Here is a 16,994-nt window from a genome sequence, read left to right on the forward strand (position 1 = left end):
TTAGATCACTGGATCATGTATTTATATCATCTGACTTTTAGATGTGAAGTATGTCCATCAAAAATGGGTCAGAGAAAGTCTTGTATACTAGACACAAGCCACCTCTTAGCATAGAAGACCAAATACAGCAATCGGGCTTTCAGGCTGCCCATGTAAGACATATTGTTTAGGACTTTTATCCTTTATGTAAGGTGTCTCTTAATAGCTTAAAGGTACAAAAAACAGTATTATATCACAGATGAGTTAAAGTACAATTGAAATATGTAAGGAAAATTGAATTGATAGCCTTTTCTCTTCCCTTTTTGATGAAAAATCTAACAGTTCAAGGCTTTCCATACTCCTCAGAGTCTTGAGTTACAGGTAGAGTTCAGATAACAGTTTTTTTTGTATAAAATCAACTACAATGGTTAACTCAAGGTCTTTCATCTCCAGGACTTGCACTGGCAAATGGCAACATTTTGTTATTCAGTGCATTTTAGACAGATCACCCAATGGCATTATCAGCTTCATCCTTTCTTGCAAACTGGCATTATGCTGTACTACATTCTTAAAGTTTTTTTCCGTGTTCCTATGTTTCTTTTACTATATCTAATCTATATCTTTAAATGTATGCTTGCTACTTATTTTTCTTTGACCTCAAACTGCCTCACGTTCATTGGCTCAAATGTATTACCAATGAGAGACTTACTTTCTGGAATACAGAATGGTTGACAGACCATGATGCTTCATCAGGGATGGTCTGCATCTGTCCCTCTAGGCTTTTGAATATTGGCTAAAAACTTGCTCACCCTCATACTGCCTTTTTTAGACATTGTCATCCTGACAAATGCATTGTCATCCTGATAAACCATCCATAATAGCAAAACTAACCCAGAATTACCAAAAGGTGATACTCCTCCATACCAGGAGTCTAAAACAACTCAATTCCTTTCATGCTGTCCTAACCCTACAGAATGTAGACATCTGTGGACATCTACATAGTTACTAAGATATGGTTTAAAGGCATGAAGAGCATCCCAAAAATGCTGGGCTATAATGCCTTCCACACATTTAGACTAGCTACTGCAGAAAAGTTCTAAAAGTTGGAAGACTGTCAAATTACATTAAAAATATCATCTCAAGGCTGGTCAACCAGGATGATACAAGTAAGCTCCTCTATGTACAACTCACCATAAGCAAAATCCCTTACCATATATCTTTGTGAGATACAGATCTTCCTCTATAACTCAGGAAATCCATATCACTTAATTTAATGTACTTGAGTCACTTTCTATTTAACCCAACACCATACTCATGGGTGACTTCAATTACACCACTATAAACTGGAAATCATACAAAACCTCAAACTTATGCCTGAAATTGTGAGGGATGTCTAATAGTCTACTACTTAAGGATGATGACATGACAGGGTATTCTGTGGACTAGGCAGAGGAGTAGAAGACTGGAATACTCTCTTACTCTGTTATGGAGGCCACTTGTCCATTTGGAGTCTAATACAGTGATGGCCAATTCTAGTTAAGAGAAGCATGAACTGGCAGATTTTGTTTGAATGGGTTTATAGTATGTTAAGATTTTTAGTGACTGCTTATGTTAATACAGATAGGGCATGCCAAAGTTGAGGCTGTAGGACATTTTTGCAGATGGCGTTTCTTCTGTCAGGGAGTGAGAGAGGGTAAGATTTGGAAACAACCAAAGGGAGTGTGATTGTTTTTGTCTTTTATGTTGTCAACACTGAAAGACATATTTAGGTAGGGAGAAAGTGTTATCCTAAGGTACATAAATGAAGCTAAGTGCTTGATAAGATGTGTGGCATAGGAGACAAGAGTGGGAAGAGGAGGGAGTTTGGCTAATTATTTTTAGGAATCAAAAATAACTTCCAAGTTAGCATTACAGTTAGCAACTTCAAACAATATACTTTCCAACATCACATTTTCATTTTTATCAATGTTTTGCTAATTTACATTTAACTAATTTATGCTAGCTATCTTAAATCATCAATCTTATTGAGCATTATTTTGTATGTACTGATCCCACAAGTGTGATTTAAGTGCACTTTGATCCTACCCTCTCCCAAAGATTTAATCTATAATTCATTTACTTATTTCATAATATTCAATAACTCCTCTATAGTTGGGTTATTTATTTGACCTCCATTTTCTCATGGTTGTTATTTTTGGCTGCCAACATCATTATACATAATAAGGCCTTTTTGTGCCTCAAGAAGTCTAATTCTAAACTCCAACTTTTCAATAAAATGAGTGTTGATTTCCATTTGCTCCCCCATTTGTGCCAGTCCCCTTTCTAATGAGTTCTTCAACTCTGTCATTTTGTATATTTTCAAACACGCTCCTGCTTTCCTCTCTCTTTCTTTTCATACCTCTGGCAACTGGTCTTCACTTATGGAAGATCCTGTGGAGTCTGCTCAGAGTATAAAGGATTCTGTGCAAGCACTTCTGAGAAAATGAACTAAACTGTCTGGATTTTGTTGCATATTTAGTAGCCCCACATACTTTTACCATTGTTTCTTTGTTATCTATGTATCTTTTCTTCCAATCACCTTTTAACTCCTCTGACTCATATAGTTGAAGCAGGTGATATAGACTGGTAAGATGAGCACACTCCACAAGCAAGAACCAGAAAAATCAGAGTCCACTTCCACACTTCAACAAGAATGCCTTTAATCCATGAAAAACTAAGCACTCTTGTATTGTGATAGACAAAACTTCATCATAACATGAACATTTAAATGGCAAAGAAATACATTAAAATCAACTTCCTTGGTTACATGACCACTCTAGTCAAATAAAAAGATACTTATAACACAAAATTATTCCATAACTAAACACATTGAAACATAATTTAGACATTAAGAAACGTCTCATCTCAAAAACCTTTGTAAAACATATAAACAGCCAAAAATATCTATTATCTATAATCTCAAATGCAAGAATGCAAAATGCTCTTAATATTTATAATTTCTTTTAAGGAAGGGAGTATCAAGCATACAGTCACATTTGCCTAATAAGTTCCTAATTCTCATGCATATTAACCTAATTTCCTCCCATGCAATATCTACCTTTTCCAAAATGTTAAAAAGAAGTTTTTTTTTAAAGTACTGCATATCTCCCCATGCTTATTTAAGGCATTCTTAGGATAATTTTCCTAATGCTGTAATCATGTTTCTATATTCTGGAGTGCAATTCTTGCTTTGTGTTCCTCATGTAAAAAGAAGTGCAAGTTTTACTCACAGCTAATTATACTACACCCTTACTACCACAATTGATCTAACATTTTTAAAAACTTTTCTGCCAGTATAATTATTCCCTCAACATTCTTGTAATTAATAAGCTCACACTGGTTACATTAGCTACATTTTTTTGGTGAAACTACTACCTTTATAGGTACTAGGTAAACCTTCTGAAAAATATTTTTGATTATGATTTGTCCATCCACAACTCCTTTCTTCCCTTTTTTGCTCATGGAGTAGGGATGTTACATCATCAGTAACAATCATCTAGAAACAATGCTCACACCGCCAGTTGACTAGCCCTGTTGAGGTTGCTCCTCCATATAACATACCCATGTGTGTACACTCACACTCACTGCAATCATGTTTACAAAGGTAGGTTGAATTTCTGCCATAATTACCATATTTTCAAAACCAACAAAACAGTTTCCGTTATTTTAATTTCTTGTATATGCACCATGCCTACATTATATTTAATTATCATAGCTTGTTCATACTATTTCCCTTCTGTACGACATGGAGGATTTAAGAATCATTCACTTTCAATAATAATGGAAATTTGGAGCACCTCACTTGTAGAATTTTTCCTTTTGTTGAATGAATTAACAATAATAGATTTTCCCTCTCTATAAATAAGTTACCTAATGACTCAAGTTCCCCCAAAGACATCATCATTGCTGCATAGTCTAGAGAACTTAACCATCTGGCCCTTAATTAGTCTATGTTTTTGTCTGAATGGATGACAACTACTATAATGAGGGTACCACTGTTTATATATTCTATAAATGCTTCTAACTGTGTTAAATTGCCTGCCCAAATAAAATAAAAGTCATCCAAAAATTGCAGTTACAGACAGCACCAAGGTCAAATTATAGAACTTAAAGTATAATGTTTCTACCATCAGCTTAGAGCTATGTTAGCTTAGGCAGGGGCGCATGCATCCCCATTGTTACCCCACTTCCCTGAATGAAATATTCTCCTACAAAAAAAATAATAATTACATCCAAAATGAAGTCCAGAAATTGTTCAATTGACCTTGACATGTCCTTAATTGACATGTCCAAAAAACACGTAATTTCCAGTTTTGTGAGAAATCACAGAAAAAAGGTCCTTTAATGTCTGTAATAACAAAAAAATGATAATTTGATTCCTCTAAAAAGTGGAAGTATTTAACTTTTCATAAATTTCCAGTAGTCCTTTAATAGATAACAATGTTTACCCACATAACCATCTTTTCATAGTAATATTAATTCTCCATCTCCTTTCTGCAAAATCACATCGATCCATTTCTATCACCTGTGACAAGGTTGACTAAACAATTTATAAACATAGTTTAAAACTGAAGTAGGTCTATATGCTATACTGCCCAGTGGTTCCTTTCCCTTCTTTGGTAACACAGCGTCCATTGCTCTTTTCTAAGATGTCAGTACTTCTCCCTTATTCACAACTTTGTTAAACAAAATTTTACAAATACATAATAATTTTCTACCTCCTAATTAACACATTTCTGCTGGTATGCAACTGATTCCTGTATATTCTCCTTACTGATTGATTATAAATCATATGTTTTATTTCTTCCCTGTCTGTCCTCACTATTAGTTTATAGGTTCATAGGTGGTTACTGGGCTGTTGACCCAAAGGTCATTATAAACCTTGCCATGCGTGCACAATATAATACTAGAGAAACCTAATAAAAGGGATCTTGCCTAAACTCAAGATCCTAGTTAGCAATGACTGCCCATGTCTAGGAGGGTCATAGGTGAAATCCCCAGCAGGAATTTATGGTTTCCCATCTTGTCATCCAGGCTATGCTTAAACAGAGTCATAGAGGGGCTTTGTTTGATGTGAACTGGTAACCTATTCCAGAGGAGTGGCAACCTTTGAGAGACATATCTGTCTTTCCAGCAAGTCCTATTTATGTCGCAGACCAGGTTAAAGTCCCTGGAGTGGGTGACCTTTGTCCCATTTGACTTGCAGATGTGCAGCATTTCCATTAGGTTTGCATCCAAGATTGCTCTGTAGACCAGGCACAATTCTTCCCTAAGTAGCCTGTTTGCTACTGAGTACAGTGACGGCAACTGCAGTCTGTAAATGTATGATGTGCTGGACACCCTGAATTGTATTGGTTAGAAATCTCTGAGCTCTCTCAAGTTGCTGCAGGTGCCTGGTAAGGTACATACCAAAGGGAGCACTGTACTTAATTATTGGCCTGATGAGGGTCGAGTACAGGGGAGTTATGACCTCTTTCACTCTTGAGGCAATGCCTTTGCTAATGAGGTGTGCAATGTAGAATGTCTTCCTTACGACAATAGACACATGATGGTCAAAGTTTAGGCTACAGTAAACTTGCGTTCCCAAGTCTCTCACTACTGAGCTGTTACTTAGGATATTATTATTTATATGATAGTCTGCAGGGATATTGTTTTTATTGAAGGGGATGATAATGTATTTTTTTCAATGAGTTTGAGTCCATGGCTTTGGCGCCAATCATTGGTTTGTTTAAGTTCCTCTTGAAGTATATTGACATAATTTGCACCTAATTTACAGTCATTAGCAAACTTAGCCAGCCAAAGCCCCTCTGTTTTGGCCTGATCTTCTGAGAAGTATATTCCAAACAACAAGAGGCCCAGCACTAACCCTTGTGGAACCCCACTGGTGACAGGTCTACTGGTTGAGGTAAAGTCCCCAACACTGACTGAGTGTGATCTGTCGCTGAGCCATTTAACAACTGACCTGATGACATAAGGGTTGATATTCAACTGGGAGAATTTATCAATGATGCCTTAATGTGGGATTGTGTTGAAGGCCTTGGCTAAGTCAAGGTAGGCTATATACACAGATTTACCTTCGTCTATATGGCTCTGGTGACATTTTCAAAGACGTCCAGCAGGTTTAACAGTCATGACCTGCCTTTGACAAAACCAAACTGTGTTGGATCAAGGGTTTGGAGATTACCTATATCCTTATTTATAATGTTCATGATGATTCATTCCATGGCCTTACAGATAAGACTGGTTACGTTTATGGGTGTGTAGTTTCCAGGATCTGTTGCTGTACCCTCTTTATGAAGGGGAGGATGGTTGATGTTTTCCATTTAGCAGGGACAAAACCAGTACTCAGGCTGTGGTTGAAGAAAGTACCTAATGGGGTCACTAACTCATGCTTTAGAACATTTAAAATGAAACCTGGGCTGTCATCCGGTCCCATAGAAGTGCTGTTTTTGGTCTTGGAGAAAGCATTAATGACATGCTCTTTGGAGATGCAAGGTGGGGGAGATGTAGAGGGAATGATTTGTGGAATGTTTGGAGGGGACAGTGAAGTGAAAGTTTTGCCAAACCTGTCAGCTAATAGGTTAGTTATTTTCACAGGTTCAGTTTGTGCGATGCTATCCACAGCTGGTTCAGTACATGCCTGGGTCCTACCTTTTATATTACGGATATATCTGGAGAATGCCTTATGGTTATCCTTAGCTTCGGTTGCTAAATTTTTTTTCCAAGTTGCCACTAAAGGATTTTACAAGTTGTCTTATTTGTTCGTTCAAGCAGAGGAGGCCTTTCTTCCAGTGCTGGGACCTCTTTTTTTGTTGTTAGACAGCAACTTCTTCCTCTTGTTTTTTAACTTATTAATGCTAGATGTCCACCAGGAAGGTTTGTTTTTTTCTTCAGGATCTTGTTTTGATTCTATCATTTACAACTGTGTCAATACATTTGTATAAGTGTTTATACAGGACATTTGTGTATACCTTAGTATAGTTGTTAATGCCATCTGTGGGAACAGGAGCTTGGAAATTATGTATGTCATCCCTTAGGAGGGTATAATTAGCTCTGGTGAAATTTTTAGCCTGATTTCATCTAAGAGGGGTTCATGTGTTATAGCTACTTCAAATGTGACTGATTTGTGATCATATTTAACCAGTGAGGGTCCTATACCTGTGGTGCAATGCTCACCTATGTTGGTGAGGTCCATGTATAGAATATTTGAACCCCTTGTGGGGTTGCATACAATTTGTTCCAGGGCATTAGTGTTAACAAAGTCCAGGAACCTTTGTGTGAGCATGCTGGTACTCGTATAAGTTTCCCAGTCAGTAGAGGGATAGTTAAAATTGCCCATGACTAGAGTGTTTGGTTATATTTTGATTGACTCAAGTACATCCAAATAAACAGCATTGGTATATTGGTTCTTTGAAGGGGGCCTATAGCTAACGGTGACTTGAAGGGGGGGGGTCTTACCCACAGTTAGTTGAACTTGGAGTAACTCTATGGAGTTTTCCTTTCTAACCAGTCTAGAGGTGTATTTATCCTTGATGAAGATAGATATTCCTCCTCCTCCTTTTGTTCTCAAAGGTTCATTTTGTGGTATGAAGGTGTGGAAGGCATTGTAGTCTTTGCAAGGTCAGGGTACTCTCTGTGGCCCTGAATCAAGTTTCTGTGACTGCACAGATGTCAACATCCTCCCGGGAGAGGAGTGCTTCCAGAGAGTGCAGTTTCTGATTTAAACCCCTAGCATTTAGCACAATAACCTTTAATTTATTTGTGAGTGACATCATCACATTGGAAAATTTGTTCTTGACACCTTGCCTTAAAAAGGCACTATGGGAGAGGCAAGTGCCTTAGCCAGTAACCGAAAGCCTAGAGGTGACAGGTGAAGACCATCTCTGGCAAAGCAGTGTGATCTATCAACCATGTCATCCCAGGTGGACAGGAACTGGATCCCCTTAGAATGACACCAGAAACTAAGCCAATTGTTGAAGTCAAGCATTTTTTGTTTATATTGTGGTATCATCCTAGGTGAGGGTAGAATGCAGCTCAAGGCTAAGAACATACCTGCCTGAGATACATATTCATAGAGCTCAAAAATGTCTGTCTTCATATAGTCCAGTGAGGTACGTCTCAAGTCATTCACACCAGCATGAACTATGACGGAGTCATAATGGTACTTGTTGAAAGACTTGAGTGTATATGTATTCTGATAGATCCTGGCACCCAATGGACAGCTGACTGTAACCTTCTCCTTGTCCAGCCTGGTGAGTGGGACATCTGTGTGTTTCACAACTGGGTCACCTATGACTAAAAATTTGGTTTAGATGTGCTTTGCTTAGGGCTTATTTGGTGACACACTGGTGCTTGTGTTTTTATGTGTATTGAGTGTTGTAAGTGCTGTATTAGGTGTAGCATGTTTGTGTGTGGTGTTTAGGTAGGTTTCTGGTAAGTACCTCCCCTTATGATAGTTTATGTGTTGAGTGCATGGTTTGCATAAGAGGTGTTGTATGTGAGCTGACAACCTGTTCAGTGTTATTGTTCTGTGTGTGAGAGAGCAAGGATTCCAGAGTCTTAGTGTAGATGTATCTCTCACAAATTGTACTTGGGTGAGTTAGGAATAGAGGGTTGTCAGTGTACATGAGGCAGTTACTACACTGCCTCAGCATACCAATGCCAATCAGGCTGGTAGGAGAAATGGAGGGAAACTGACTATCCATAATGTTAGGCTAAATCCTGTTTTCACAGTGGAGAGAGAACATGGAGGGGGTGTGGTATAATTGGGTGCTCTAAACAGGGTCTATACTAATGGGGTGCTCTACAAAGGGTCTATACTAGTGGGAGTTCTCTAAGTGGTATGAGCCTATTGTAGATGTGGTGGTTTTGGGGCTGTTTAAGGGGCAAAAGCGCAGATGAGGTGCTCTCTGAGCTGCTAAGCACAATTCAAGAACTTCTCAGATGGATCATGGGCAGCTACTAATTGAAAATGTATCTACTAAAATGTTTGCATCTATAACCACCAGTGGTTACCCCACTGCTTAGTAGTATATGATGGTGCATGGAGGTATGCTATGCCTAAACAGATGAATACAGCAGAGCAGGGGCTGGTCACCTAACTCTGTGGAGCTATGCTGAAACAAGTGCAAACCTGCGCAAATGCAGGGCTTATGTAGCAACAGTGAACTGAATTAAACAATTTAACCAATAAAAAAGCTCAAAACTGAGCCCTGTGCCAGCAACCTTCAATCAGATGAGTCCTGACTGCGCTCTCCTGCCACAAGGGTGCAGGGGACCTATCTTCAACAAATGATAGACTGGTTTAGTGCTCAATTTAACAAATAGAACTAGATTCAGCAGGTCTAGATCTAGTCTATGCTATGGGTCTATTTCACTATGTCGAAAGCCAACAATATCAAAGCTGATATTGTCGGCACCACAACATCGAAAGCGCAGAACATCGTGCAGGTAAACGGAAATCTTCATAGGGGGAGATTTCCGTTTACTTCAATGTAGTGCGGTCTCGGAGGTGGATATTTAAGTAGGGGGGTGGGGGTGCAGAGGGGCTTGCCCCCTGCCTACACTAGTTAGTTTTTATTTTTGTTTTTTTGTTTTTAAATGTTATTCGATATTTTACTACATCGATCACAAGAGGTCGACCTTTAGTGATTTGATGTAGTACGATTTCGATAATGTGATATAGACGCTATGCTACAGCAGACAAAAAATACCACAAATCAGCAAGCAGAAGTTTCACATAATGGTTAAGGTGTTTACCTAATAGACATAAAGTGTAGGGTTTGATCCTCACATGGGATAATTGGCTAGGCATAAAATGGCCCCCATGGGAAGTTAGTCTAGTAATAATCTATGAACAACAATGAAAAAAAATCAGCACTATAGCAAAAAAAAAAGTTTAAAAATGCAAACTACAGTATAAAATTGTACTTACATTTAGCAAAATGCAACAGATTCCTTGGATTGCAAGATGAATACCACAGAACACTGGCTGGTGACCTAACTCTGTGGAGTTTTTCAGCCTCTTCTTCCCTTAATGTTGGGATTTTTAAATATTTCATTAATCATCCCTTATCCTGACTTCTTATATCCTCTACATTATATTTATTTATTTATTGACATTTGATTACTGGGAAAGTCATAGTGGGTAGGAGCCCATTTTCAGTGGAGGTCTTGGGAGAAAAACTCAAAAGTATTATGAAACATTTTAAGAACAATAATTTTTCAGTCTTAAAAAAATAATACAAAAGCAAATACAGTTTAAATGATTATACCAAATTAGATATAATATGAAAACAGGGTGGCCGCGGTGGTGCAGTGGTTAACGTTGCCACCTCACAGCAAGAGGTTCTCTGGTTCGATCCTCGGCTGGGGTGCCTTCTGTGTGGAGTCTGCATGTCCTCCCTGTGGTCGAGTGGGTTTCCTCCGGATGCTCTGGTTTCCTCCCACATCCCAAAGACATGCTGCAGGTGGATTGGATACTGTAAATTGGCCCTAGGCGTGAGTGCTTGCCTTCTGTGGAAGGTTGGGCACCAGGCTGGCAACTCGACACTGTAAAACTCCACTGCCAATCATGAGTGGACAGGTGATCCGCTGTGGTGACCCCTAACCGGGAAAAGCGAAAAGGAGAAGAAGAAGAAGATATAATATGAAAACAGTGGTTAAGAATATAGAGAAGTTATAAGACAGTGATTAAATAATTAGAGAAATTCTAGCCAGTTTATAGAGAAATTAAAGGTATGTTAGCATAATACAAACAGGAATTGCACTATGAAGTGAGAGAAAAGCAGGCTTATGGTATATTTAGAAACAATGCCAAAGGAGAGAAATTGAAGTAAGGAAGTGAGTGAAGAAAGGACAGAATTTAGAATCTTAGATGTAAGGTATGAATAGGCATTTGCCTACATTTAGGGATACAGTTTATCCTTGTGTCGAGCAAGAACAGAGCCAGATTTTGGCCAAGAAGTCTTTCAGAATGGTTTTGAAGGGTGGATGGGAGGGTACTGACCTGATGGATAGAGATGAAGAGTTCTAGGCCTTAGCAACATGATACAAGTACAGACAATACTCTGCAAATTTGATAGGTTTGTGGACAGACAGGAGTTTGGTCATTGGATTATAATGACTGACTAGAAACATTGTTATTTAGAATGTTATTTAGTGCCAGACAAGCATATGGATTCTGCATAATTTTATTGGTGGTAAGAAACTGTGTATATGTTAGTCGATGGGGTAGTTCTAATTAATTTAGGCTCTTTAGTGTTATATAGTGATGGATTCTGAAAGGGGTAATTGTTGCAAATTTAACAACTTTGACATAGCATTGCTCAAGTTTTGTTTTTTATGATGCCTGGCGGTTAGTAAGAATGGGAGCAACATAAAGAAGTGTGGGGAAGAGATAGGTAGTGGCAAGTGTAACTTTAATTGTGTCAGTGAGCCAACTTTCTCACTGACACAATTAAAGCTACACTTGCCACTACCTATCTCTTCCCCACACTTCTTTATGGTGTTCCCATTCTTACTAAGGTTGAGCATGAGTTGTCAGTTATAAAGCTTTTTTAATTGCTGTTAAAGCTTCCTGAGTAATGTTTTGAAGGTTTGCCATGTTGTTAGATGTGGAAATGAGTGTGGATTCATCTGTTGACAGTATTAGGGACCCCTGTTTTGTGGATGTGTGAAGGATGTTGTTGACAATGTTAAAGTTGAGGGGACCAAGGTTAGAGCCTTGTAGTACACCTTGGCAGGTATGGGAGAAAGGGTAGAGTGCCATTTTGCTGACTGATACCTATTGGACAGGTATGTTTTGAACCATAAAATGGTGGGCTCAAATAGACCTAGTGAGGACATTTGAAGTAGAAGTTTGTTGTGGCTTTAGACAAGTCTAGAAGCAAGGAGAAGACTAGGTTGATGTCATCTCTAGCTTTATTGATGGTATCTATGTAGGTTAGAAGTGCAGTGTTAAAGGACAACAATGGGATTCGATTATTAAATGCTCATCATCTCTGTCTTTTTTCTCCCTATTTACTGTCCCAGATATGAATAAACAACAATACAGCATGTAAAATATTGTAAATTGAGTGTTTCTCTGCACTAGAACAGTACCTTACTGTACTGTGTTGGTTTCACTTTCAAGAAACTTTTGTCCCACCCTGGAAAAGTCTCCAATTCACTGATGTCATCAAGGCCACTGGATACAGGTAGTTTTCTGGCCATTTACCTCCCCAAACTGACATCACCACTACCATCCTAAAAACCCACCCATGCTGTGATGTCACAACTCCCTGGTCCTTCCCCATATCCATAGAAAAAGTAAAGGTTAAAACAAGGAAACTGTACAAGTTTCCTGCTGTGAGCTGTCAATCACAGTAGGCAACAGCTCAAACTACCCTTAGCATTTTTACAGGAAATTAGGTGTGAAGGGGGATGGGAGACGAGTCGAAGTAGTACAATTCAGGTTTCACAAAAGACTGCAATTTAGCCATTCTAAAAAGAAGAAGCAATAAAAAGCACCTTGAAAGTCTGTTCTGTGGCATCTGCACTGTTTGTTTTTTAAGTAGTCATTGAATGGCATGAAATACTTAAAGCTAACTGACTGAAAGACAGCAGTGTATGCATGTAAAATCAGTACAGTGACAGGAGCTTTAGGAAGAAAGAGGCATGTGTGATGTAATTATTTACAGACAAGGACTGAATTATGGGATATCTGGAGGCAGACTAAACAATCAGAATTACTTCAAGATGCCAGACCCCATGTGGTCAGACTCAGAAATTACGCATAAAAATATTTAAAAACCTGTAATGTAGGAAACACCAAACCATGATGAAATTAATATGTTTTTTGAGTCTGTAGGTGCGGTTCTCCTTTAGTACTATGGGAAGTACAGAAGTTATGTTGTGGGTGGATAGGAGTTCTTCCTGCAGGAGATAGTTTAGCAATTGTTTTTGAATGCATTTTTCAAGTATTTTGGATGGGGGGGGGGGTGGATAAAATTGCTATAGGTCTAAAGTTATTAATGTCTGTTGAATTTCCTCCTTTGAGCAGAGGGATAATATGTGACTTTTTCCAGAGAGAGAGGGAATGTGGATTCCTGGATTGACTTATTTATAAGGATTGAGACAGGGTAGGTAATGGTATTATTGGCTGCTGTTTTAAGGTACTTGCTTGGAAGGTTATCAACTGAAATAGAGCATGATTCTAGTTTGTTTAAGAGTAGGTTTATATAGGATGCAGACACAGGTTTGATGGTCAGGCCTGGTGATACGTGGCTGCTTTTATATTTTTGCCATTCTTTCCATGCTTTTTCTCTGAACTGCAGTAGCATTCTACCCTTTTTGGATAGCCAAGTTGCATTATTTGTTTGTAGTCTCTTCCTTCAAGGAGGTGTAATGCTAATTAGGGTACTCAGGAAAGTTGTACTGAATTCATTTACAGCATTATCTAAGGGGAGGAGTTTTAGGAAGTTCCAGTTAATAGATGATGGTGTAGTAATGAACAATTCTGGGTTAAACTTGGAAAGGTTGTGAGTTGTTTTATAAACATACTCTTTAAATAGATGAGTGAGATGTCTGGTTGTATAGCTTGAGAGATGATCACTGAGACAGTCGGACATTGCCTGAGGTAATGTATTTCCTAAGGTTTGATACTAGGATCCAGTCTAATAGGGAATTTGATGTCTTGCTATAATGTGTGGGGCTATTAATTAGTTGTGTGAAACCAAATATGTTCACGCTACATGTAGCAGAGTTAGAATGTATGTCCAACAAAATGACATTCATGTCACCTAGTAGTGTTATTTTTTTGTGGAATTGTTATGGATATTCAGTATGGGATATCTACCAATATAGTTGTATCGTTGCCATGAGGGATGTAAAGAACACTAATACAGGTCAAATTATAACAGAGAGTGATCACATCCATACCCTTCTTGAAGTACCAACAATGAGTCATATCAACCATGCATATGTGACCAAAAGAAACAGACAAATACAAAAATGGTTTTGCCATAACCACTCCTCTATCATCCTTATCCTTGCAGGAGACATCCATCCCAATCCAGGACCCCCCAACAACCTAGTTACCAATACACTTGTGCACCCCTGCCCACCCCAACGCCCATTCCTCCCACCAAACAACACAGAAAGCTACATTTTATGAATCTTAGTCTAAGAAGCATCTACAAAAAGTTACCAGACTTTCATGCATGTATAGCAACATACAATCTGAGCATACTTGTCACACCAGAAACCTGGTTAAACCCAACACCAAAGATGAGGAAAGTTTTTCTTCAGGTTATAACATAGTACAAAACACTAGATTTTACATGAAAGCAGGAGGTGTGGTCATCTTCTTAAATAACACAATAAAACTTACTAAAGACCCTCATCCATTTCCCAATTTTCACAATGCAGAATTAATTATATCACTTTTCAACTGAGCAATCAGAAAATCAAATGTATCACAGCAATATATATTCCTCCTAGCAACAACAACCCTATACTAGAAGACATCCTAGCCTGGATCTACCTCACCATAAAAAAATGAAACCGTTATACTAAGGGACTTACACACTTATTGTCTCTAACCCCTCCATTTTTATCCATGAAACTCTATAATTTCTCCCATCTCACCACCTTCCTAACCAGAACAGACAAGCATAGTAACAAAAAGTCTATCTTAGACTGGATTCTATCACCCCCCCCCCCAAAATCAACTTTGCTGGATGTCTAGGTGACACCATCAATGACCACCTACCCTCCTTCGCTATCAGACAGATCAAGCACAACCCTAAACACATAGTCTAGAAACAAGTATGCAAACTCAACTCCTTCAATAAATGTTCACAGATTACCTCTGCAAATACAACTGGAGCTCCCTATATACTCTACCATTAAATGAGTCTGTTAGTCATTTTAATCATTAAACTTTCATTACCAGCTTAAATCAACTAGCCCCATTAGAAACAAAAAAAAAAAAGTAAGGAACAACCCTGACCATTGCTCAAAAAAAGCTACTATGTAACTTATAAAGAACAGAGACAAGGACTGGAAAACACGGCTTAGAATAAACACAGCCTTGTCGGCAAAAATTTAAGCACCTTAGAAATCTCTCCAAGCCAAAAAATTAAATTGAACAAAATGTATTACATCCAAAATCTCCAGTACAAGCACCAACAAAAGCCCAAACAATTCTGGTCAAATCTAAAATGACTCCTGTACTCTGTCCAAACCACCACCCTGTCACCACACACCACCAAAAGCACTGACCCAATACCCACCCAATTCAACACTAAGTTCACACAATCCGTCCTATCTCTACTAAATATTAAACCACCCTCCTCCTCTGTATTACCTACCACCCACAGTCTTCTCCTTTCACTCATTACCTACTTCAAGCATCAAGAAATGTCTCCATGTACTTGAATCCTCAGCTACTGCAGCTGACGATCTGCCACAGAATATCTGAAACTAGCAACATATGTCATGGCATATCCAGTTTCCATATTGGTAAATATGTCCACGACAGAGTGCTGTGTCATATTTATCTGGAAAAAATCCCACATAATACTACTTCACAAAGACAAGATTAAAAATGGTCTCCAACTACTGTTCAATTGCAATTTTATCCCCATTATCCAAAATACTAGAAAAATGTATACATACTCAACTCCAATGCTAACTCACCACCAACAATCTCCTCACATCTCCACAATTTGGTTTCCAGTCATACCACAGCACCAGCTCAACCACTTCCCTACTCAACTTTACAGAAACCATAAATTCATAATGAAATAACAGTTACCCAGTATCCCTACTTTTCCTTGATATGTCGAACGTGTTTGACACAGTATCTTACCAACTTCTTTTACAAGAACTATCTTTGTTCTTTCTGTTCCAATCAGCCCCTCTCCTGCATTCACAGTTATCTAGCAAACAGACACCAAGCTATAAAATGAGAAAATTACCCGTCCTCCTTCCTGCCCATCTCAGTTGGAGTACCACAGGACTCATTTCTAGGCCCACTACTCTTCAACATCTTTACTAACAACCTTCACAAAGCTAGAAGCATGCCTCTCATCCAATATGCTGACAATGCTACCCTCATATGCTCTGCTCTAAGCCTCACATAACTCAAACAAATAACTAAAAATTCTTTCTCATCTGTGGAAACATGGTTAACTGCAAACCAACTACATCTGAATGCTAAAGAAAAATCTAATGCTATTTGCACAAAAGGCCTTAAATACACTCAGTCCTTTAGCACAACCTCAGCAAACAATACCATCATACACTAAACTATTAGATATCATAATAGACGATAACTTAAAATTTGACTAATTAATTTCCCATTCCATTAAGAAAGCTCACCAAAAACTAGGATTTCTGTACTGCAACTCACCCTACCTCACTAACTCATCTAGAAAATCTCTAGCTGTTTCCTACCTTCTCCCCTTCTCTACTTTATGCTTCATTCGTTCTTTCCAACCTCCAATCTACCCTACTAAAAAATTAGAAGCCTGCTACAACAAAATAACCCCACCATACATTGCACTGCACTGAAGAAACTCATTTGGCTTGAATTACCCAACCACCCAACATACTCCCAACTAACTATCACACATGCCTACCCATCGTTACCAACTGTACTCAAACACTACCACTCAGCAAAACCATTGCAAATAAGTAGCAAAAACTATTATCTATTCTCATATGCTATAACACAGCAGGTAACTCATTTTGTTCTTCCCAGGTTATTTGGAAATGGAACTTAATCCCACTGCTTTAAAACTAGATAAAATAATATTTTCAAGAGTAATCTGAAACGACACCTACCATCCTCCTGGCTTTGCTCGTGTTCCCATCCTGGCTAATCTATTCTCCCAGTTTCCAGACCCATTCCCACCTTTTCTCCCATCCATACCATCCCCTCCCTGCTCTCTCACTTGCACAGTTCTATCCCTTTCTCTTACAAAAAAAGT

This window comes from Protopterus annectens, chromosome 1.part1 (assembly GCF_019279795.1).
Source record: "Protopterus annectens isolate FY-2018-M chromosome 1.part1, PAN1.0, whole genome shotgun sequence".
In the NCBI taxonomy this organism is placed as follows: domain Eukaryota; kingdom Metazoa; phylum Chordata; order Ceratodontiformes; family Protopteridae; genus Protopterus; species Protopterus annectens.